This window comes from Mus pahari, chromosome 5, assembly GCF_900095145.1.
Source record: "Mus pahari chromosome 5, PAHARI_EIJ_v1.1, whole genome shotgun sequence".
NCBI lineage: Eukaryota > Metazoa > Chordata > Mammalia > Rodentia > Muridae > Mus > Mus pahari.
The window spans coordinates 130,295,697-130,321,310 of NC_034594.1; the positions used below are offsets into that span (position 1 = coordinate 130,295,697).

Genomic DNA, 25,614 nt, shown 5'->3' on the forward strand with positions numbered 1-25,614 from the left:
GGGGTATAGGGAACTTTCGGGATAGCATTTGAAATGTAAATAAAGAAAATAATAAAAATTAAAAAAAATTTTTTTTAAATTGCTTTGTTCTCAATGAAAAGACAAAATTTTTGCAACATTTCCATTTAGTTTTAATAAGTAAATTGAAATTAATTTGAAAATGAAATTCACAAATATTCTGAATATATTTTATTTTATGTTCTTATTTAACTGCACATCTAACTTTTCAGTTGTCTATAAAATTTTAAATAGTAGAGTCTTTAACTTCAATATATCTCTATTAATTTGCATATGGAAGGCACTCAAATGCACTTTTAAATGCCAATCATTAAAAAAGGAACCACCCATCTTTTATACGCCTCATATTAGTTTTAAATATCTCTACAAATTCTTTAGCCTTCTCCCCATAGAAATATGAAGCTAGGAGTAGATAGCTCAGTGGTACAGCACTAAGCATGTGCAAGGATCTGGGTTCCATCTTCAATACAACAACTAAACTGAAATTAAAGTATGAAGCACAATTCCCTTCTCCTTGAGGATAAATTGGCTGAGTGACTACTAAGGAAAGAAACAAGGCAGACGTGACAGCATATGATTTCTAAGACCAGATCGTAGGAAGAATCATGGCTTTCCTTGCTCTGTTTTTTTATTGTTGTTGCTGCTGTTGAATCAATCACTCAATGAAACACTAGCAACCACCACGTCCCAAAATTACTCAACTAGCTCTATGAAGACAGCCATGTGTCTAAGCAATGGTCATGTGAGTGAGTATCCTTACACCTAAACAAATCTTCACGATCACTAGACTCTGGTCACATCTTCATAAAACTACATGAATTCATGAGGGTGTTCCTCCACCCACCTACCCACTCCCACTTCCCCGCCCTCGATTCCCCTATAATAGGGCATCTATCCAGCCTTCACTGGACCAAGGACTGCTCCTTCCATTGATGCATAGCGAGGCCATCCTCTGCTACATATGCAGCTGGAGCCATGTGTACTCCTTTGTTGGTGGCTTACTCCCTGGGAGTTCTGGGGGTCTGGTTGGTTGATATTGTTGTTCTTCCTATGGGGCTGCAAACCCTTTCAACTCCTTCAGACCCTTTTCTAACTCCATTAGAGACCCCATGCTCAGTTCAATGGTTGGCTGCTAACATCCACCTCTGTATTTGTAAGGCTCTGGCAGGGTCTCTCGGGAGACAGCCATATTGGGCTCCTTTCAGCATGACCTTCTTGGCATCCACAATAGTGTCAGTAACTGTATTTGATAACTGTATGAGGAACACCCTCAAAGAAGCAGGGGGAGGGAGGAGAGCGTATTTCTGGAAGGGAGGGAGGGAGGGAGGGAGGGAGGGAGGGAGGGATGGAAAGCGGGAAAGGGGAAAACATTTGAAATGTAAATAAAGAAAATATCTGCAGAGCAGAGCAGTGGTGGTGGTGGCACATGCCTTTAATCCCAGCACTTGGGAGGCAGAAGCAGGCAGATCTCTGAGTTAGTGGCCAGCCTGGTCTACAGAGTGAGTTCAAGGACAGCCAGGACTACACAGAGAAAGCCTGTCTCGAAAAAACAAAAACAAAAACAAAAACAAAAACAAAAACAAGAAGGAAGGAAGGAAGGAAGGAAGGAAGGAAGGAAGGAAGGAAGGAAGGAAGGAAGGAAGGAAAAAAAGAAAAAGAAAACATCCAATTAAAAAATTTATGAATTAATAAATGTTCATTGATTTTCTAAGTAGTTATGTTCTGGGGTAGTTTGTTAAACAGCAACAAAGAAGGGATTAAGGAATCACTGAACTATTAAATGTATCACATTATTTTCATCTCATTCATTTTCCTTTCTTAGGACTCATCAAAATTCCAGGAATCAAGATAGCTATTAATGTAAAAAAGGTCCCCTACATTATCCTGTTCTATCCTTCCCAGTTTTGACAGTCACTGATAAAGAACATAATTTGCTGAAAAGTAATGAGGTCCCCTTGAGACACTGAGGATCGCAAAGGAGATAAGATGCTGTGACAGAATTAGATGGAACCCAGGCTTCTCTAAATTTACTAACTGAAATGACTTATTCAAATTCAAGCCGCGGAGAACCCCCTCCTCTCAGTCTTACATGTGCCCTATAAAAAGACTTTCATCAGGAACACCGTGAAACCTATATCCAGAGATTTTTATGGAAAATCTAGTAACTTCAAATACCTATAAGACAGACTATCTTATAAGATGTACAGAACGAGATTTCAAAACGTGTTACATAGAAAGATTAAAAAGCAATTTAAATTATTATTTCTTCCACCAAGTAACCTCCTCACTCCCCTCCACCAAAAATATTTTTTTTAATAGAAAACTACATTTTCTGGGAACACTTCAGATTAAAAAATATATAAATAACCTCCTACATATATCACACACAGATCTGCCCTGCTATTCATAAAATTCTCAAGCTTAATTGTAGCTGATACAATGTCAGTCAAGTGATCAGGAGAGGCAGACAACAGGCTTTTTGTCTCATGCAATGGTAACAACACATACACACACGGAGTTGGGGGGAACAGAGGGAAAGAGAGGAAAGAGGGTGCTAATTCTTTGAGCAAGCTTATAAAGGGGATGGAAGTGAGTTAAGGAAGAGAAGAAGCACAGAAGTAAAAGGATGAGGCAAAGCCATGACCTGTAACAGATACCAAACTGTCCCCCCCATCCCTGAGGTAAGGCAGACATTATTTAACAAGAGGAGGCACAGCATGGCAACTGGCAGAGACCTTGGCAACAGAGATGTGCAATAGGGAAATGGACAGCATTCAGTTCTACAAACCACCCTAATGCATAGATCATTTCCCTGCTTAATCAAACTCTTCTAAAAGCTTTATTTAAATTTCTGAATTGCAAAATGGATATAACAACAAAAAGACATACAAACCAAAGAGTTATAACATGTATCCTCCACATCACAAGAAAGGTCCATTCTGCTGTTCAAATTCTATCAAGTTAAACACTTAAAACGATTTCTCAAACATTAAACATATATCATTCAAAACAAACACAAAAATTAGATCTCATTCATCACTCATTTCCCTGGAGCACTACTTGTTTGGATTTTTGTTTTTGTGTGATTAATTGGTTTTGGCTTTTTAGTTTTTGACATTTATAAGCTGATTTTTTTTTCTCCATTGATTTATTATTTCTTCACTTTACATCCCAATTGCAGCCCCTTCCTCTCTTCTCAGCCTCTTCACACAGCTCATCCCCTCCATACCCCTTCCCTTCACCTCTGAGAAGGGGGAGGTCCTCCCTGGGTACCAACCCACCCTGGCACCTCAAGTCATGGCAGAAGTAGTTACATCCTCTCCCACTGAAGCCAGACAAGACAACCCAGTTAGGAGAGCAGGCAACAGTCAGAGCAAGCCCTTCTTCCTCCAGTTGTTGGGGACCCTGCATGAAGACCAAGCTGCATACTTGCTACATGTGTGCTTGGGGGCTAGGTCCTGTCCTTGTGTGCTCTTTGGTTAATGGTTCAGTCTCTGGGAGCCCTGAAAGGTCCAGGTTAGTTGTCTCTGTTGGTCTTCCTGTGGAGTCTCTATCCCTCTGGATTCCTCAATCCTTCCCCTAACTCTTCCTCCACAGTACTTCCTAAGGTAGAATACTCCTTGTACAGTACTAAGTTCCAATTTTCTCCTTTTGAAAGGTTTTATTTATATGTTAAAAATAAAAATTTCAGAACACACAAATATTTTCTCTCACATCCAGACTTTAGTTCACTCTGTCAGGTAACACACAATAAATTTCTACAAGATAAAAACACAACCCAATTTTACAATAGACAAAAATATATAAATAGACATTTCATTCTTTAGTAAATAGCTACACATATATCTAAAAAGGAACATAAAGCAGTATTCAGCATCATTACTAAGCAGAAAATTACAAAATAAAACTAGCATAAGAGAATACACTATCCCCAAAGATGGTCATTTTTAAAAAGAAGTGGTGGCCAATAGTTCAGGGTAGAGTACACATGTCTATGACTATGGGTTTAAAACCCAACACAGAAAAAGAAGGAAGCAAGAGAAGAAAGGGGCAAAAGGGAAAAGGGAGGAAGGAAGAGAGGAAGGGAGGAGAGGGGAGCGAACAGTAAGCAAATTACACTTTAGTAAAGTTGTTGAAAAGAATCTGCAATAGTATATTCCAAATCATAAAAACTTAATTGGCTCTCTTCTTTCTGCTGTAATTTACTAATTTGAGACACTTGCTGACTTTTTTTAAACTGCACAAGATAACATATATTTATATTATCACTAAGACACAATCAGAAAACTGAGACACAGTAAGTAAGGTTCCATAGTTCATTAGTCAACTACCAACCCCAGGACCAAGAATCTCAGCTTATTTAACTTCAAACAAAACTGACAAGAACTTTCATTTCTTTACAAAAAGCAATACATATTTTGTATATGGATTAATATTTTTGAATTCCCAAATTCTCAAAGGCAAAAAAAAAAAATCATTTTCATACTGAAGAGATGAGATTTGGTAGTGTCTGAAGGAAGAATACTTTCTTGAGGTCTGAAGCCAGGGGTTGGTAAAACTTATGTGAAAATGAAGGCACTGAACTGGGGAGTCTTAAAAGGCCCTTCCAATTTTGTTCTGCAAAATGAAACCTTCCACCAAACAGGGAGGGGACATTTTCACAGCTAATTTCCCGCAGCTTTAGTAATTTAGTCAAAATAGCAATCACTTGCTTCCTTGTTTTGTTTTTTTTTTTAATTTACTAACAAGTAGGATAAAGGTAGTGTTTTCTTATCTTGTCCTTTTATTCATTAGTCATTTTAAGTGATGTTATCTTTTCATAAGTTTCCTGACCAAAGGCTAAGGAAAAGTGTGTTCACGGGACGGGGATTATAGACTGAGGAAAAGTTTGCACTATGGAGCAAGTATAGAGAAAACTAACGAAAACACTAATGGCCTTTTAATGTTTTTATAGAAAATGCCACAACAGTGAAAATAACAAAGTTACAAAAGTAATTTCCTTTTTAAAATTTGCACTACATTTATCAGGCAATAGTTCCAAGAAACATGTACTCAATAATCTAGCCTGAATCTATAAAAAAAAAATCATAGAAAGCACCACCAATGACAGGAATGTTGTTGTCCTGATTCTTTCTAGTAAAGCACAAAGTTGATACTGCTTTATTATTCTCACAGGCCAATACTTTGCCACTTCCTTGTACCCTTAAATGTTACCTTTTCAGAGGAGAAGACAGCCTCTGTTTAAGAAGTTACATAGATATGTACTAAAGCTGCAGACTAACTCCCAGGCCAGAGATAAAACGTAACCTACCTAACTACACTTTCACTAAGTGCTAGACAGCAAGAGATAGAACTTAAACACACCTAACTACACGATCACTAAGTGCTGGACAGTAAGACTGCTTTAAAGACTTCTGAGAAGTCTGTTTTCAGACAACTATCCTGTGGCACAGTTTAAAAAACTGCAAATATTAAAACCAATCATTGTAGGTTGAGTTTAACTCAGCCTGTAACTTGTAGGTCACATGTGACTGAGCCAAAAGAACTGTAAAAGAAGAACCAAAGAATCAGGCTGTGGTCTGCTATATGTACCTCACAGAGAGATCTATTACCGTGGGTGATCTAAGCAGGCGTCGCCTTCTCCTGTGCTGAAGCCTGACTCAGGCTTCAGGACTCTGAATCAGTTTGACTCAGGGAAGTCATAAGGCCGCAGGCTGGAAATGACAGCATGCTGGGTAATGAATGACACACACAGTTTCTGAGCATAAACCTGAAGCATTAAGAGTGTTACTAAAGGTCAGGCACAGTGGTTAACGCCTTTAATCCTAGTACTTGACCAGAAGAGGCAAGACTGGGACCCTGTGAGTCCCAGGCCAGCCTGATCTTAAGTAGCAAGCTCCAGCACAGCCACGGCTACATGGAGAGACCCAATCTCAAAAAAAATAAATGAATAAAATAAATGTTACTTATGGGAACTAAATGAATGTTAATGCTCCCTTCTCTTTCCTCTCCCCACCATCTCCCATAATTCATGAAGAACTTTCAAAACATAAGGAAATTTTTCTTTAAAAGGCAAGAAAGTTGTACAATTGCATACATCCTTAAAACTATACACAATTTCCTTTAAATACAATTTTTAAAAAATAAATATTAATGAAAATTCGATTTATGTACAGATACATGGCTTAGTTTTCTTTAATGTACTAAAAGAATATTTCTGTGTCTCTAACCCAATAAAGAATGCAAGATGCACAACACATGGTCCATATTGCTTCTCAAGGTCAAAAACTCAGTGCAGCTAGAATTCAGAATCCTGACTGTCTTACTATGACAATCAAGTCAGAAAAATGGACTATTTTTTTCTACTTACAGCATTTTATTACACCCTATACTTGTAAACATATGTGTTATAAACCTAGGGGACTGAGGTCATGGCTTAGTTGGTACAAGTGCTTACAACCTAAGCATAAGAATCCTAGTTCTACCTCATGCACCCATGTTTTTAAAAAAAAACAAAAACAAAAACAAAAACAAAAACAAAAACAAAAACAAAACCCAAGACATGGAAGCATGCTGCTATAACCCAGCACAGGGAGGCATGCTGGCCAGCCAGTCTAGCTAAATCAGTGAGCTTCAGGATCAGCAACAAAGCCTGTCTCCAAAGAGAAAAGTGAAGTGCTGCAGAGATGGCTCAGTGGGAAAAGTACTTGCTGTACAAGCACAAAGACTGATTTAAGAGTCTCAGCACTCACGTATAAGCCATGCATGGCTGAACTCAGCTGTGACCTCAGCCCTGGGGTCGATAGTGGTGGGCAGGACATACAGATGGGAGTATTTCTGAGACTTGCTGGACAAACAGCATAGTTCTAGGTTCAATGAGGGATCCTGTCTCAAAAGAATAATATGGAAAGTAATAAAGCAGAAAGCTAGCCATCTTCCTCTGGCCTCCACATGTACACAGTACATAGATGTGCACACACACCACACACAAACATACACACTAAATTAATTAATTAGGTAAAGAGTGATTAAACGAGACTTCTAATGTCAACTTTCCACTTTCCTCATATGAACACAAATTCACACACACACACACACACACACACACACACACACACACACTTTGAGACCCAACATCTCAACTAGACAACTGCTGGAGGCACAAATCACATCTTCTACCTCCTAGTACAGAATACGGGGAAACAAGAATAAGGAAGGCTCTGGAAGCAAACCAGGGTTTTAAATCTAAGTTCCACTAGTTTAGTAACCTTTTATATACCTCTGTTTTCTCAAGTGCAAACCAGAAATAACAGCATGTGGTATTGTAAAAAACTAAGAGCAATAAACTCTGAGTACCTGAAAACACAGTGCATGTAAGCTATTAGTTATAATTATCTGTATCTCTATAAACCCTAGCAACAAGTTTGGTTAGAAGCTCAAGAATCAGCCTACTGGTAATATGATCTCTCTCCATGATGGTATAATTTATGAGCAATACTCTCTACTGTTCTAGAATGCCATCTTAAATTCCTCAGGATGTTAATTATCCTAAAGTATAACTTCACACAGCCTTAATTTTCAGCATATTTTAAAAGGAATTGAAAAATAACTAAATAATAGAACAAAGACTTCACCAGGTTTTTTTTTCCTGCTTCAGTTTCACAGTCCTGTTAAGTCTAAGAAAAATGAATTATCACATAATCCAGTAATTCAGAACTCCTTAAAGATTTGTACAAGAAAAAAGATATTTGTCCAAACAAAAACCTATACATCAGACAACAAAATTTTAGGCTTGTCCACACAGAATATTAAAATGAAGGGAAAAAAATGCTATTCTTTTAAAAAGTAAACTAGATTATTAAATAACAAAAATAGAATACTTTTAGAGGTCTTTTTCATAATGTTAAAAAAAAAAAAAAAAGCAATTGCTACCAAATCATAATGATGACCCAGGCAAAGGGGCACACACCCTAAGTCTCAGCTGCTTGGGAAGCCTAAGCAGGAGGGTATGTTGAGCCTGGGTAGTTTAAAGCCAATGTTAGCAATGCACTGAGATCTCATTTTTTTCTTTTTTTTTCCTTTATAAGGAGGCCTCATTGTTAATTATTCACCTTAATGGTCTCAGAAAGAACCATAGATGCTCAGTCCAACATGATTTGCAGTTGGCAAAATCTAGTGAGGCAAGTATTCTGATTGCTAAGGTTTTAATTTGGGTGTTTTTAATACTTAGCCATCTAACACTTGAAACATAATACAGAACAATGCATCAGCCTCTCCTTTTCACTTTACTACCACACCTTCATTATGGAAATATCTTCATTAAATATGATTCCCAGAGGACAGGTTCCCTGGACCATATAGCCATGAAGACAGTGCACAAGAAAAAAAACTGAAAATAAAACTCTGTATGGTAATTTACTAATCTAAGAAACAAAACCTTCAAATACATTAAGAAATAAATCCCGTTACAAATGCACTAATAGGTCTGAGTGTGGGCTCTGGTGTAGTAACTGAGAACAGCCAGCTATTTAAAAGATACACAAGCAGGAAAGGTGCACCTAGCCCAGCAAGGGCCTCAGAAGCCAAGTGTTCTCTCCGACGTAGGCCACATACAAGAATCCATCTTTGTTTTCTTCCTTCTCGTAAAGCTGTCCCATAGTTAGTCTGGACTGTGGGACTGTTTTGTCCACAAACAGGAAGATGGCCTTTTCGGAAGGAAGCTGAATCCTTTTTCTGATAATCCACATGAACTAAGCCACGGTGATGTCCGATGGGACCAAGTACTTCCTCTTGTCAATGTCAACATCTGAGAGCCGGAGACTGATCACTGGAACCTGGTTGGGGTACTTCACTCTGATCTTTGCAGATTCCACGCATATGTGTTCCAGCAAGTGATCCTCCTTAAACATCCACTTCATGGCGATGGGAAGTGATGGGACTTAGACGAAGCGACCACAAACAACATCTTATTTCTTAAAAATAAAATATATGAGCCGGGCAGTGGTGGCACATTCCTTTAATCCCAGCACTTGGGAGGCAGAGGCAGGTGGATTTCTGAGTTAGAGNCCAGCCTGGTCTACAGACTGCGTTCCAGGACAGCCAGGACTATACAGAGAAACCCTGTCTCGAAAAAACAAAGAAATAAAATAAAATAAAAACGAAATGAAATGAAATGAAATGAAATAAAATATATGACGCAGCAATTCTACTCCTGGGTATACCCCCAAAAACTCCAAGCAAGGATTGGAAGATTATTTGTGTACCAATTTTGATAGCAGCAACACGTTCAAGAGCCAAAAAGTGTTAATACCCAAAGCATTCACCAGCAAATCAATGTCTAAAAAATTATAACCAATTCATACAAAGGAATATTATTCAGTCCAATAATGACTAGAATTAGACACTTCCTTCAATATGGATAAACCCTGAAAACATTTTACAGAGTGAAATAACCTAAATATAAAAAGATAAATACTGTATGATTCTATTTTTCTCAAAGTACCCACCACAGTCTTTAAATTAATTAAGATTCAAAATATGTAGTTATCAAGAGCTGTGGGGATCAGATAATGGAGATTTACTATTTAATGGTCACTGAGTTTCAGTTTGTGAAGCTAAAACACTTCTGGAGATGATAGTAAAGGCTGCACAAGTCTAAAGGGTACTCGATGGTAGAAACTTCATACCTCAGGACAATCAAAGTAATACTTTCTGTATTATGTTACTTGTCACTATATATTTTATTATATAATAAATTTATTCATGACATTTACAAATGACATGTAACTATGATTGATTGATTGATTGATTGATTGATTGACTGAGACAGGGCCTCATTATAGTAGGTAGCCCAAACTGGCCTCAAATTCATGTTCTTTCTGCATCGGCCCCTGAAGTGCTTAAATTAAAAACATGTGTTACCTCATTCAGCAAATAACACTTTAAATATACAACGTCACACAAACATTCAATAGTCCCTTTGGAAAGTGGTTTGGCAATTTCTAATAAAATTAAATATATAGCAGATGTCATAGTACACACCTGTAATCCCAAGACTTTGAGGCAGAGACAGTAAGGCCAGAAGTACAAGCCCACACAGAGTTTCTTTTTTTTTTTTTTTTAAATATTTATTTATTATATGTAAGTACACTGTAGCTGTCTTCAGACACTCCAGAAGAGGGCATCAGATTTCCTTATGGATGGTTGTGAGCCACCATGTGGTTGCTGGGATTTGAACTCAGGACCTTTGAAAGAGCAGTCGGTGCTCTTAACCACTGAGCCATCTCACCAGCCCCCCCACACAGAGTTTCATGAATCTGCCTAAAGATGGACAAGCAAGCAAGCAAACAATGAATAAAGTTAAATATATTCTTCATCACATAATCCAGCAACTCTGCACTCCTTAGATAGTTGCACATCAGTGATTATAAGTATATTCACAACTGACTAAAATAAAGCAGATGTTCATTAACTTGTAAATAACAGAGTAATTAACTCCCACAACAGAGTATTGCTTGGCAATAAAAAGGAAAGAAATACTGAAACAGATTTAAAAAAAAATAATGAAACAGAAAAACTCTCAAATAAAAACACATTCAATTAATATGACCAGAAATATAAAGATACATACTTACTATTTCATCTGAGACACAGCTGAAAAAATGCAAAAGTATAACAGAAATTAGATCTATTGTTACCAATGGCTGAGGATTTTTTTTGAAAAGTGGATCTACTATAAAGGAGAATAAGGATGTTTTTAGGAATAACCAAAAAATTTTCCCACTTGATCATGAGTTTAAATGAATGTATCATTTGACCAAGTTCATTTATCATACATGTAGAAAGAAGCTTTACTATTTGTAAATATATGTATATAAACAAATACATAAAATTCCACCATCAACATAAATCTCTGCTTCTACAGTATGTTTTCTTAAAATTTATTCAATAAATAAGAGAAACAGCTGGCCCTTTAATTTTAATCCAAATCTTAGATATGACCTTATTGCAAAGAAGACAAAAGTAAAAACATTTTCTTTTCATTTTCTCTTCCATGTGCATTTTATCCCCAAAGCCAAAGAGTTAAACTCAGATTCTGAATAAAATAGAATTAAGTAAATCTTCAAAAAAGATTGAAAAAGTGGGTTAAGACAAACATGATTTGTAAACTTACCCTACAAACCAATAGCCATGTAAATAGCATGTCAACCAGACCCAAGTTCTATAAACTGCTAAGAAACCTCACATCTTCCCTTTCTTCCTTCACTTTTAGATTAAAGCAAAATTTTTTTAAGAAGTGGCATCTAGAAAAGGCCTAAGAGAGTGGACAAGGAAATGGAGATCAGAGGCAAGTTGAACACATGGTTTAATCTATATTTCCTTACTTCAACAGGAACTAACCAGTTTTTAGAAGCATTACAGTACTGAGCCAAACAACAGAATTTATACAGTGGAAGTCCAAATTTCAGCCTCAGGAGAAACTAATAAAACATTACTGCACTAATGACATATTAGGTTAGTTTCAAATCTCTAAAGTTCTAGCTGAGTCTTACATTAAAAACAGATTGGGCTGGTGAGATGGCTCAGCGGTTAAGAGCACTATCCGTTCTTCCAGAGGTCCTGAGTTCAATTCCCAACAACCACATGGTGGCTCAAAACCATCTGTAATGGGATCCAATGGTCTCTTCCAGTGTGTCTGAAGACAGCAACAGTGTACTCACATAAAGTAAATAAATAACTCTTTAAAAAAAAAAAAAAAAAGATATACTTATTTTTGCCTGTCTACAGAGATCTCCTAATTTAACTACCTTAAGTAGGTAAGCAATACATGTAATTAGAGCTATCTTCTCTACCAGGAGATCTCAAACCTTAGTACACACCTAAATTACCTAGGCGCTTGTCAAAATGCAATGATTTAACACAGCACTTAGAAATTTTGACTAGAGGAGGAGGGAGGAAATTCTAGGGCATCTGTGTTTTTAGCAGATATGGAAGGTAATTGTTTTAGCGACCTGAAGGAATTAGTTTGGAAAACAATGGTCAATCAACTGAATCTGGAACCCACGTTGTATCTGCTTAGTATGAAAACCTGGTATTCTCCATCCATAGTCTACACAATATTTAGCATTACTATGAGCCTATGGTTGGCTTGCTTAAGATCCAAAAATAAATTTAAGTAGAATCTTCAAATGCATTTTATGAACAAAAAGATAAAATGAATGAATAGCTGACTAAAATATGAAAAATCCAAATCATTACTTTTTCTGTTTTAATATTTCAAGAAATACATAAAACATGCCCAAAAGAAATCAAAACAAAATTATTTCATGGTTTTGAATACCCTGGCTCTTTGACATGTATTTTTCATATATACAGAGATTTGCCTATAACAGATAATACAGTCAGTTCACAAACTAGCCTTTTTTATTGATTTTTCTTCCTGCATACACATTAAGATACATATAGGACAGAACAGATAAATGCCTGCTTGTGCTAGTTTTTGACATGTAATCATCACTGTTCTTCATTACTAAATACCTAAAAATATTTATCAAACCCCATATCCATTTGATCTCCATTTTGTTCGAAAGAAGCACAGTCAGAGCAAAGAGCATCACCTTCTATCTGACTTCATGGACCTCCTATCTGACTTCATGGACTGCCGAGCTTTAATCAGCTCTGGTGCTGGCTTTGTAAGACAGATGAGCAGGCTTACATTTGTCTAATTTTTCCCTCAAATCAGAAGAAGCCAGACTGATGATAAACCATATTGATGTTTTCGTATGTGCCCAACACTTCAAACTAATTCTGATGAACATTTTATGAATGAAGCTGGTGGTTCATTCAGCCATTGTCTCAGCAGTAACAACAGGAGTCAGCTCCATGGACTCCATGCTCTCTTGACAAGACTCAGGGTGCCCTTTGTCTTACAAAGGACCATAAATAAAAAGAGGCAGTCTAATAACGACTTAGTTCTATAGAAAGGCTTGCCTCTTAGACAACTGTCTCTAAAAGCTGCCAGAGAAACCCATAAAACAAAACCAACTTCAGCAAGGTAAACCCAAAAATGAAATGTGAATGAAAAATGCTAAATAAAAGGGGGAGGGGGAACTAGGGCCAAGTCTATTTGGTTTGCAGGTGTTGGTTTTTATTTTTCAATTATTTATTATTTTTGTTTTCAGTTACACACAAAGTAATATAAATCAGGTAGAGAGAGGTTTGCGATCTGAGAAGGCTACAACAGAGTGTAAGAGACAGAGATATTAGAGATATGAGCTTTCTGCTAGTAGAAAATTGACTGGAAAATGGTGAGTCTCTGAGTAAGTCACACTTGTTTGAGCCTCAATTTAGTAATCAATATTTGTATCTATTTCACAAAATTACTATAAAGAAATTCCAAAAAATGCCCACTATTTGATGTACTACATATTTTTGGTATTCTGTCTGGACCCCACCTCCCAATTACCTGGCAACAGCCAGGTATGCTCCTCCCCACAGTTACCTGGTAACAGCAGGTAGGCCTGGCCCACTATAAAAGGGGTTGCTTGCCCCTCCTCTCTCTCTGACTCTTGCCTCTCTTTCTTGCCTCCTGTCCTTTTTGCTCCCCCCTCTCTCCATTCCCTTCTCTCCTCTCTCCACGTGGTCATGGCCGGCCTCTAGTTCTCTACTCTCTGCCTTTCTCCGCCTCTATTACCCTCTTAACTCCCCTCCCCATGCCCTGAATAAACTCTATTCTATACTATACTATACCATTGTGTGGCTGATCCCTCATGAGGAAGGAATGCCTTGGCATGGGCCCGCTGAGGTACCCCCTCCCTCCACATCTCACCATACCTCATAGAACATATCTTAATATTTCTTTCTCTTTTCACAACACATATACCAAAGCAACTGAAATGCTTGTAAACACAATACAAGGTTTTCATTAAAAAACAAAACAAAACAAAACAAAAAAACAGGAAATTGGAACAGGCTGTAAGAATTTACTCACGAAACCTCTGAAGGTGAGCTTAATTGTAAAAATATTAAAATGAAAAAAATTCCCTTTCAGTAAGCAATATTCAATACAGCAAAGGAAAAAAGCACATGTACAATAAGTAGAAGGCAAGAGCTTAAATGATGGAAAGTTATATAACAGATACTAAGTAAAACTTAGTAGAGAATAGAACATTTCTTATAGCCACAGTAAGGAAACAGACAGAGATATCAAGAAAAGACTTTAAGGGGCCAGAAGTGTATTTCTAAATCATAGCATGAAGCTATCTCCCTGTACCCTGGATTCAATCCCCAGAACCAAAGGGGAAAAAAAAAAAAAAAAAGACTTCAAGGAAAATGTCTGATTTATACAAGATTATAATCGATAAAATACACAATTCTCTGAAAAGAAATGCTTCTAGCTCACCCGTGGGAAACTGTATCTGCAAACAATGTCAGGATCCTCTCTAAGTGTTTATTCACTGTGAAGACATTGTTACACTCAACAAATCTCCCTATACTACCCCCACATCCCCTGTCCCATCTATTTCTTTATCAAGTCTTCCTAATTTTAATCTTCTATCTTACAAATCTGTTTACTTCTCTCGTCATCATCTCCTTGACCCAAATTACCATTATCGGTTACCTGCACACTCTTCTGACTGGTCTTCCAGCACACATCTATCTTCAACACTGAATCCAGAGAGGTCTTTTCAATGGCTAAGGTATCACCATCACCTTCTAGATCCACATCTTTGACTCAGGTTTCTCCCTAGCCTCATTTTAAACTATCTGCCCTCACAACTTTTCTGTTCCAGATACTCTAGTCTTTATGACCATCCTTAAAACTGTCATGTTCACTCAGGACCTCTATATAAGCTATCCTTTCAATCTAGAACATTTAGCTGCTAATTTTCTTCACCTAATTAACAGCTATTCACCCTTTAGGATTTAGTGCTGATGCAACTTCCTAAAGAAGTCCTTCCCTACTATATTACACTAAATTTGATCATTTTAGTTACATATTCTTGAAAAACCACGTTTCCTTTTAAAGTGCTTTTTTTTAGTTACAATTTTATGTTTATTTTCTGTTTATCTATTGTGATTATATGACTAAACAAAAACTCTTTAATCAGGAGTAGGCCCATAAATACTTTTGCCCTTTATCATACTTACTAACATACCTATTTTTACTTAAAGACTTTCTTTTCATGAAAATACCTATAAAAAGCCAATAAAAACAAGTGTTAATCAATGTCCTACCTGTGGTAGAGCACGTGCCTTGTAGATTCACTGCAGTCCCCTGACCAGGTCCCTCTACTCTAACCTCCCAGTTAGTTTAGAAAATCACCCCTCTTCTAAGTTAGAAGTATTACTCAGAAGCTGTTAATAAGGAGCCTGGTAAGTTCACCTTAATCCTAAAAGAAATAACTTGGTTTGCTGAAAGACTGCAATTTTTAAGATGGGAGAAAGCACTTCAGCGATGTATTCAAATAAAATACAAACTCCTAGTTTAAATTACACCATTTATAAGGCAAGTAAATACAGAAGACTAGACTGGCTGGCCGGTAAGTACCTGGCATCCTCTGTGTATGCAACCCAAGAGGTAGAACTACACTTGTGTATAATAACATGGCATTTTTACGTGAGTTACATCACAGGGACGCTTGCAATACAAGTACTTTACCCACTGAGTGTTCTCTCCATCCCTCGAAAGACAAGTATACAAAAAATAAGACAAGTCACAGAAGGGAAGAGATAATTATAGATAACATATCTAATAAATTAGGTCCAGGATTTATGAAGAAGCCACACAATTCATATATTTAGATGTAACATGTCATTATAGAAGATATATGAATGCCTGGTAAAGCACATGAAAAGATGTTCAATAGCTTTAGTCTTTAGGGAAATGCAAATTAAAACCACAATGGATATTACTACATACCTCTTGAAATGCTAAAAACAATATTGGCCATGCCAAATGGTTAGGAGGATGTGGATTGAGAACTAAGCACTGCTGGTAGGAAAATGGTACAATCTCTTAAAAAAAATTTGGTACTTTCTTAGATTGTTAAACATATATCTACCATATAACTCACCAGTTCATTGTTAAGTTTCATCCCCAAAGAGGAAAAGAACTTGCATGGCAATAGAAAGACTTAAAAATAAACATTTTCGTTACCGTTACCTATCATAGTTACAATCAATTAATAGCAGAAAGTTCGTCGAAAACAATACTCATTCAATTAAATTCTATATAACAAAACAAAGGAATTAATTATTATTGTACATAATAATTCAGTCTCAAAATGTCCTAAAGGACAGACCAGAAATGAGCATCCTCAATATCATATGATTTCATCTGTATGATATTCTTTAGGAATGGGACAATGAGACAATGGGACAATGGGACAATGGGACAATGGGTCAATGGGACAAGACACTTGCCATCAAGCCTGACAACCTTTGTTCAATCCCAGAGACCCACATGATAGGAGAGAACTCCCACAAGTTGGCCTCTGTCCTACAAATTCATGAACATGCACGCACGTGTGTACACACACACACACACACACACACAAAATGTTAGATATAGATGATTGTTTCTATTTTATTGAACATATTTATTCTAGTTATTGATCATACAATATATTCTGATTATGGTTTCTCCTGCCCCAACCCCTCCCAGATCCTCCCCAACTCCCCACTCATCCAAAAATACACACCCTCCTTTCTTTTACTCATTAGAATATAAACACACATCTAAAAAATAAGACAAAATAAAAAACTGAAATAGGACAAAACAGAAACACTTACAGGCATGGAGACATACATTCACATAAAGAGAAATCCCATAAAAACACAATACTGATACTCATAATATATAAACAAAAGACCTATAAGGAAATTAATTAATTAATTAAAATAAAAATAATGCCTAGGCAAAACATTATGAGACAAGAAACCTCCAAAGCTACCACTGAGTTAGTTTTGTGTTGGCCTTCTACTGCTAGGTATGGAGCCTGCCCATAAGAGTAGTTCTGTATACTTAGTGAAACTCCATTGGTGGGCCAGGGGGGGAACAAAACTAAATTTTCCTTTGTGAACAGTTATCAATTGGAGACAGCTTCTGGGCTAAGGCAGGCAGATGGGGTGCACTCTCTTAAACTCCCATCAGGCTTAGACCTGTGCAGGCGATGTGCATACTGTCAGTTTCTGTGAATTCATGTGTGTCAGTCCTGCCGTATTTAAAAGGCCTTATTTCCTTAGAGTCTCCAATCTTCACTGGCTCTTAAATGCTTTCCACCTCCTCTTCCATAGGATCCCCTGAGCTCTAAGGGGAAAGATTTAATGGAGACATCCCATTTAGGATATAGGGTTTCAAGGTTTCTCATTCTCTGCATACTGTCTCATTCTAAGTCTCTCTTTTTGTTCCCATCTGCTGTAGAAGGAATGTTATAGGAGTCATTTAATTGCTATATTCCTTTAAAGTAGTGATTCTCAACCTTCCTAAAGCTGCAACAAAATTATTTTTTTGCTACTTCATAACTGTAATTTTGCTACTGCTATGAATCATAATGTAAATATCTGATATGCAGGATACCTAATATGCAACCCTACAGGTGGCATGACTCACAGGTTGAGAACCACTACTTTAGAAAAACTGTGGTATTTGGTTTTGCTTAGGGATATGTAGTCTCAGGTTGCTGGCCAGCCAAGCAGCAATGGGTGTGGGTTCCATCCCATGGTAGGGGCCTTAAATCCAATCATATATAAGCTGGTTACTCCCCCAAGCTGTATACCACTATTGCATCAGCATCATCATGCAGGTGGGTAGCCACAGTAGACTGAAAGATTTGTAGCTGGATTGGCATTTCTCTTTCTCCTCTTGTAGCTTGTAACCTTCCAGAACCATGAAACACTAGTCATTATAGATGAAGACTCTAGGTAGACATCAACTCAACTTCTCCCCATTCAGTGAGTTGTGTAGATGCTGTCTTCAGCAACAGAGGCTTATCATCAGTTTGTGGAGACCAACGAATATCCCTGACAATAACATGGGTTATCTGGGCATCTCCATAGGACCCCTTTCATGACCAATTCAATTATATGTAATACATTCCCAGAACTGGAAGCTTCATTCCGTGATAAGAGATATCTAGCTGGGGTTTTGTCTTCCCCATTATTTGGTGACTTCATTTAGATTTCTTTCACATATGTATATATTTTAAGAAGCTTTTATTGAATTGGGTTTTTATACACCCTTCAAATGGCCCTTAATTTTAGCTGTCCCTCCCTTATCCTCCCTTCCCTCTCTTCATTTGATCTTCCCATTCTAGTCCTGCTCTCATAAACCCAATAATCCATGACTATCTCTATTTCCCCTGTTTAGGGAAATTAATCCCCCCTCACCACCACCACACACACCCCCCCCCGCAGGCCCTTACTCCTTAAGGCTATATGTAGCCTGCTTATCAAAGACTTAACAGTTAACATCCATGTAAAACCAAATATATACATAATTGTCTTTGGAATCTGGATTAACTCACCCAGGGATGATTTTGTTTCTAGCTCTATCCATTTACCTATGAATTTCATGATTTTATTTTCCAACAGCTGAGTAACATTCTACTGAGTAAATGTATGACATTTTCTTTATCCACTCTTCCTCTGATGGGAATCTGGGCTATTTCCAATTTCTGCCTATTATGACTAGAGGAACAATGAACATGGCTGAGTAAGTTTCTCTGTAGGAGAACATAGACTCCTTTGGGTATATGCCCAAAAGTGGTATAGCTGGACCTTGAGGTAGATCTGTTCCCAGATTCTTGAATAACCACCATACTGATTTCTACAGTGGCTACTCAAGTTTGCACTCCCATCAGTGATGAGTGTTCTTACTCCTCATCTTCACAACAGTAAGCTGTCATTTGTTTTATTGATCTTGGTTATTCTGATTGGTGTAAAATAAAATCCCAAAGCGGTTTTGATTTGCATTTCCTGGACGACTAAGGATGTTGCTCATTTAATGGCCTCTAAGCTGTATTTCAACTTTTGAGAATTCTTTTTAGATTTGTATCCTGTTTTTATATTAGGCTGTTATCTTGATGTCAGGTTTTTTGGGTTCTTTATATATTTTAGGTATTAGACCTCTATTGAATGTGTAGCTGATAAAAATATTTTCCATTCTGTACCCTGACACTTTGTCAAAATGTTGGTGTCACTTGCCATACAGAGGAGCTTTTAAGTCTTTTGAGGTTCTGCTTTTAATTGTTGTTCTTAGTGATTGTGCTATTGGTATCTTGCTCATAAAGTCTTGTCCTATGCCAATGAGTTCATGACTGTTACTGTGTTCTCTTTTATTTGATTGAATTTTGTGCAGGCTGTTAAGTATGGAACTATTCTACCACATGCAGCCATCCATTTTGACCAGCACTATTTGTTAAAGATGCTATCTTGTTCCAGTGTACATTTCTGGCTTCTTTATTAAAAATCAGGTACTCATAGTTGTGTGGATTTACATCTGAAGTCTTCAATTCAATTCCATTGATTAACATGTCTACTTTTAAGTATGTAGCTTGCTCCCAAACAACTGGAACAGTGGCTATCCCAAAAGCTATTCCCTGTATGTGGGATATGTTCTTCCAGCTGGGTTGCCTTGTCTGGCCTAGGTGGAAGAGGCCGCACCCACCTAGCCTTACAGAGTCTTGATGTGCCAGAGTCAGGGGATACTCATGGGGGACCCCACCCACTCAGAGGAGAAGGGGACAGAGGATGAAGGGAAGGATTGTGGAAGGGGATGACCAGGAGTGGGGCAATGAGCAGGATGAAAAGTGAGTAAGTAAAAATATTAAACCAAATATTTTAACTTCTAGTATCTGATTTTTTAAAAATATATATTTTTTTAAATCAGATACTAGAAGTTAAAATATTTGGTTTAATTACTAATTAAAATCATTGTATTTTTATGCTAGTAGTACTAATGACTTAAATGATTTATTAATTTTATAGTTAAATATTAATGTTGGTCGGGAAAAAAACATGTCTGCTTTTATGCCAGTACCATGTTGGTTTTGTTACTACAACTATGTTGATACCTCCAGCAGTTCTTTTATTATTCAGGTTTATTTTCAGTATCCTGGTTTTTCTGTATTTCCATATGAAGCTGAAAATTATCCTTTCAAGATCTGTGTTGAATCTGTAGATTGCTTCTGGTGGGATAGCCATTTCTTCTATATTAATCCTACCAATCCATGAACACAGGAGATCTTTTCATCTTCTAATATTTTCTTTAATTCCTTCTTAAAAAAATTAAAAGTTTTGATCGGTATAAGGTTTGGTTAGAGTTACCACCAATATATTTTATATTATTTGAGGCTATTGTAAAAGGTGTTGTTCCCTAATTTTAGATTTCCCAATTTGGTGGAGTACAGGTTGTTAATGTATGTCCTTATGAGTCTCTGGTTTCCTTAATGCCTGTTGTTATGATCCACTTTTCAACTCTAATTTTGTTAATTTCAACATTCTCTTTTGTCCTTTTAGTTAACTTTGCTAAAGAATGGTCAACATTATTGATCTTCTCAAAGAACTAACTCTTTGTTTCACTGATAATTTGTATTTTTGTTTGTTGTTTCTATTTTATTGATTTCAGCCCTGGGTTTGTCATCTGCTCCTTTTGGGTGTGATTTCTTTTTGTTCTAGAGCACTCAGGTATGCTCTTAAATTATTAGTATGAGATCAACCCAAATGTGTGTGTGTGTGTGTGTGTGCGCACGCGCACACTTTGTGCTCTGAACTTGCCTCTTAGAACAGCCTTTATTGTGTCCCTTAAGTTTGGGTATGTTGTGGTTTCATTTTTATTCAACTTTTTAAAAAAATGTTTAAATTTCTTCCCTAATTTCTGTCTTCTCCCATTTGTCATTCAGTAGCAAGTTGTTCAATTTCCATCAGTTTGTAGGCTTTCTGTTGTTGTTGATAGTCAGTTTTAATCCATGGTGGTCAGATAGAATGCAGGATGTTACTTCAATTTTCTTGTATCTGTTAAGACTTGCTTCGTGTCTAAGTAAATGGTTCATTTTTGAGACAGTTCCATGAGTTGCTGAAAAGGTATATTATTTTGTATTGGAGAAAAATGTTCTGTAAATATTTATTATGTCCATGTGGTTTATGACATAATTTAGCTCCAGCATTTCTCTGTTTAGATTTTGACTGGATGTCTAACAATTGATGAGTGAGGTATTGAAGTCACCTTCTATCACTGTGTGAAGGACAATATGTGATTTAAGCTGTAGTAGTTTAACATTCATAAACTTGGGTACTCTTGTGTTTGAGACACATTTAGAAGCAACCCAAGAGATAAACAGAAGAGATAGAGAAGGACGCTCTATCATGAGTACATAGTGTCCTTCCCTATCTCTTCTGTTTAGTTTTGGTTTAAAGTCTATTTTGTCTGATATTAAAATGGCTAGACCAGCTTGCTTCTTGGGTCCATTTGCTTGGAATATCTTGTTCTATTCTTTTACCCTGAGGTGATTTCTATCCTTGATGTTAAGGTATGTTTCTTGGATACAGCAGAAGAATAGATCCTGTTTTTGTTTTCAAATCCAATCTGTTAATCTATGTCTTTTTATTGGAGAATCCATATAGTTAATTCTAAGAGTTACCAATGAGCAGTATTTATTGACTCCTACAATTTTACTGTTATAGTGTGCCCCACCTCCACACACACCTTTTGATTTGCTGATCAGAAATTATTTATTCCTTGTTTTCTTGGATATGGTTTACCTCTTCAGGTTCCCATTTTCCTTCTAGCAACTTCTGTAGAGCTAGCTACTGGTTAAAGATGGTTTTATCATGGAATGTTATTTTGTTTTTCTCCACTTACTGTGATTGAAAGTTTTGTTGGGTATAGTAGTCTGGGCTGGTATCTGTGGTCTCTTAAGACTTTATAGAACATCCTTCCAGGCCCTTCTGGCTTCAAGAGTTTCTATTGAAAAGTCAGGAGTCTGGAGAGATGGCTCAGTGGTTAAGAGCACCAACTATTCTTCCAAAAGTCCTGAGTTCAATTCCCAGCAACCACATGGTGGCTCACAGCCGTCTGGTAATGGGATCCGATGCCCTCTTCTGGTGTGTCTGAAGACAACAACACTGTACTCACGCATAAACTAAATAAATAATTCTAAAAAAAAAAAAAAAAGTCACATCTGCCCTTGTTTTATATGGTCCTTGGTCTTTTTCCCTTGAGACTTAATATTCGTTTTGTTGTTCTGTATGTTTAGTGTTTTGACTATTATATGTTGTGGGAAATTTCCTTTCTGGTCCAGTCTATTTGGTGTTCTGTATGCTTTTTATACCTTGACAGGCACTTCCTTCTTTAGATTAGGGAAATTTTCTTCTATGATTTTGCTGAAAGTATTCTCTGTGCCTTAGACCTGGGTTTCTTCTATTTCTATTAATCACAGATTTGGCCTTTTCATGTTATTTCAGGTGTTTTGCACCTGTATTTTTTTTTATATATATATATTTAACAATTTCTTTGACTGAGGTATCCGTTTATTCTGTCTTGTCTTCAATGCCTCAGATTCTCCCTTCCATGTCTTATATGCTGTTTGTGAGACTTACCTCTAAAGTTTTAACTTCCTAAATTTTTCATTTCCAGTGTCCCCTCAGTTTGGATATTCTTTAGTGATTCTATTTCTACTATTAAGTCTTGAACTTTTTTCTTCCCTTCATCCCACTGTTTGTGTTTTCATACATTTAATTAATGGATTTGTTCACTTCCTCTTTAAGGTCCTTGAGCATCTTTTTAATAGCTATTTGAAGTCCTTGTCTTATGTTTCAGCTATATTGTGTTTCTCGGTGCCTACTGGGGTTGCTGGGTTCTGATGGAGGCATACTGATTAACATTGATTGTGTTTCTGGGCTGGTATCTAGGCATCTGATTTTGGGATGTTTGTGATAGTAGGTACTGATAGCTGGTTTTATCTTTGTTAGGTGGGTTTTCTGTTCCTTGGTTTCTGTTGCCTTCTCTGGATCTTAGCAGAATGTTGTCACTATGGGTTGCCTGGTACAGAGTGCTTCTGCCACTGGGGAACTGGGGGTCCCAGAGAACTAGAACACATTTCTAGACCTGTGGGCTAGAACTGCAGGAGGGGTACTGAAAGGGTCCATAAGATGGAGGAAAGCTGGATCTGTCACAAAGTTTGGCAATGTCTCCAGGGAATAGGCAGGGTCAGAGGAGAGGACCATCCCCTCCAAGTAGTCTGCTACAGGGCTGAAGATGAGACTGGAAAATTGAAACTGGAGGACAGGGAAAAAGAGTCAGATGTTTGCTTCTTGGTTGGATGGATGATTTCATGGTCACTTACATATTTTCAAATACATTGCTATACTTTAAACATGTGTGGTTTGTACTATCAATTCCTTCTTATTAAACAGTTTTTAAAAAACTCATGAATTCATCAGAATGTTAGATTCTTAATTTATTTCTTCCCATTACTGAACTGGCCACAATTATTACTAAGACAATATAACTCAGGGTCTTTAAGATTTTATGTCTTCTAAATGATCAATACTTTCACTAGTTTGATTAAACACAAAGAGGCTTAGAAAGACATGCTTTTATATAAAAAGAATCATATTTTATATTATGATTAAAAATAAATGAATTTTAGAGAATCTTTTCTAAATATACAAATATCTGTACCACTCATCCACACACAGCTTTTTCATAATGTCTACATGATAAACCCTCCACTAGTCCATGAAGATGCTCTATAAAGTCATGGCTTTGAAAACACATCCAACATAACCAATGGCTTTACCGTGCAGTAATGGAGCTGTATAAAACTCACAAGTGAATTACAGTAGCAAGTTCTAAATTAACACACACTATTTTCCTTGTTATAATTTACAATTTTTTAAGCTATTTGTAAGGAGCCAAACTGCACAATGTTTATAAACAAATCTGAGAAGAACCCACGTGTTTCAGTGTTTCACACCAGTCACTTGCCTGCTGTGTTGTTCCTGGCAAGTTAACTTTTATCTTCATGTCTCTGACTTCTCATCTATGGAACATAGTAATGACACTATGTTTCTGACAATGACTTACTAAGGCTCATTAAACTGGGCAGCTAGACGGCTCAGCATGAGTCAAGGACCTGCTGGACGATCTAAATTCAATCCCCAGGACTCACACATCAGAAGGAGAACCAATTCCTGAGAAACTGGTCCCTGACTTTCAGCTCATGCTTGTGTCACGCTTGCATATTTGTAATGTTTTTTTTTTTTAAATAAATAACCCACTATGATAGGGATAGGGTACTCAGCACCGCAGCTGGTTCATAATGAACACTGCACAAGTTTTACTTAACATCATTATGATCATACTCATGATTGTGACTGTGAGTAGAGATTAGATTAATACATAAATCAATGCTAAAACTGACAATTTGAAAAATACCAATATGTCTACTGAGTTCATGCAGAATGACTGAATAGAAAATTTCTAAACAATATATAAATGACCAACACTCATGAGTAATATTCAACATCAGTAATAATCAGAGAAATATAAATCAAAACTGTTTCAAAATGGCTATTATCAAAAGGAAATATTAAGAGTTGACAAAGATGAGGAGAAACTGAAGTCCTTATGTATTGCTGACAAGATTTTTAAATAGTTCAGCTACTATGAAAAGCTAGCAGTTTCACAAAAGTCAACTACAGAACTACCATAAGCCCAAGCTAGTATATTCAAATCTACCTCTAGATGTATCTACAAAAATAGAAAGATAAGGGTAGTCCAGTCATGGGGGCTATCATCTAAGAAGCTGAGAATCAAACAGATATTTATACACCAAAGCTTACAACGGGATTCAAATAACTAAAATGTGAACACAACATGAAGTGTCCATCAGCAGATAAATGGAAAAGCAAAATGCAGCATATGTAATGGAGTATTATTCAGTTGTGATAAAGAATAAATTTTGATAAAATAATGAGTCTTCATGATATACATAGTAAATATAACCAGAAAACAAATATATAAGTTTATGAATATGAGGTACATAAAATAGATTAATTCACTGACACAAAAACTAGAGCAGAGGTTATCAGCAGCTGGGGTGAAGATGTGCAAGCAAGGCAGTCGTTATTTAATAATACAGAATTTTTGCTGCAGATCATAAAAAGATTTTAAATATATACTGATGGTGTGATGATTATACAATTTGAGAATTTCAATGTCACTAAATTGTTCTAACAGATTAAGGTTTGGGAATATATATTTCACAGAACAATGAACTAATGCAGAAGAAGTTGTTACTCTAGCATTTATTTTAATTCCACAGTTCATAAATGAGGAATTCAGTATCAGTTCTGACCCACATGGTTCTGAAAAAGGCAGAGAGGCTATGATTAAGACATACTGCTAGGGCTGGAGAGATGGTTCAGCTGTTAAAAGCACTGACTGTTCTTCCAGAGGTCGTGAGTTCAATTTCCACCAACCACATGGTGACTCACAACTATCTGTAATGGGATCCGATGCCCTCTTCTGGTGTGTCTGAAGACAGCGACCGTGTACTCATATATATAAAATAAATCTTAAAACAAACAAAC

General features: G+C 36.8%; 1 protein-coding gene and 1 pseudogene across 4 annotated transcripts in view; both read right to left on the reverse strand.

Annotated features, from left to right (window-relative positions):
- Rasal2 (RAS protein activator like 2) overlaps positions 1 to 25,614 on the reverse strand; it is a 276,958-nt gene that overhangs the window by 241,275 nt on the left and 10,069 nt on the right. The window lies entirely within an intron of this gene.
- On the reverse strand, positions 8,487 to 8,949 carry LOC110321323 (annotated as a pseudogene).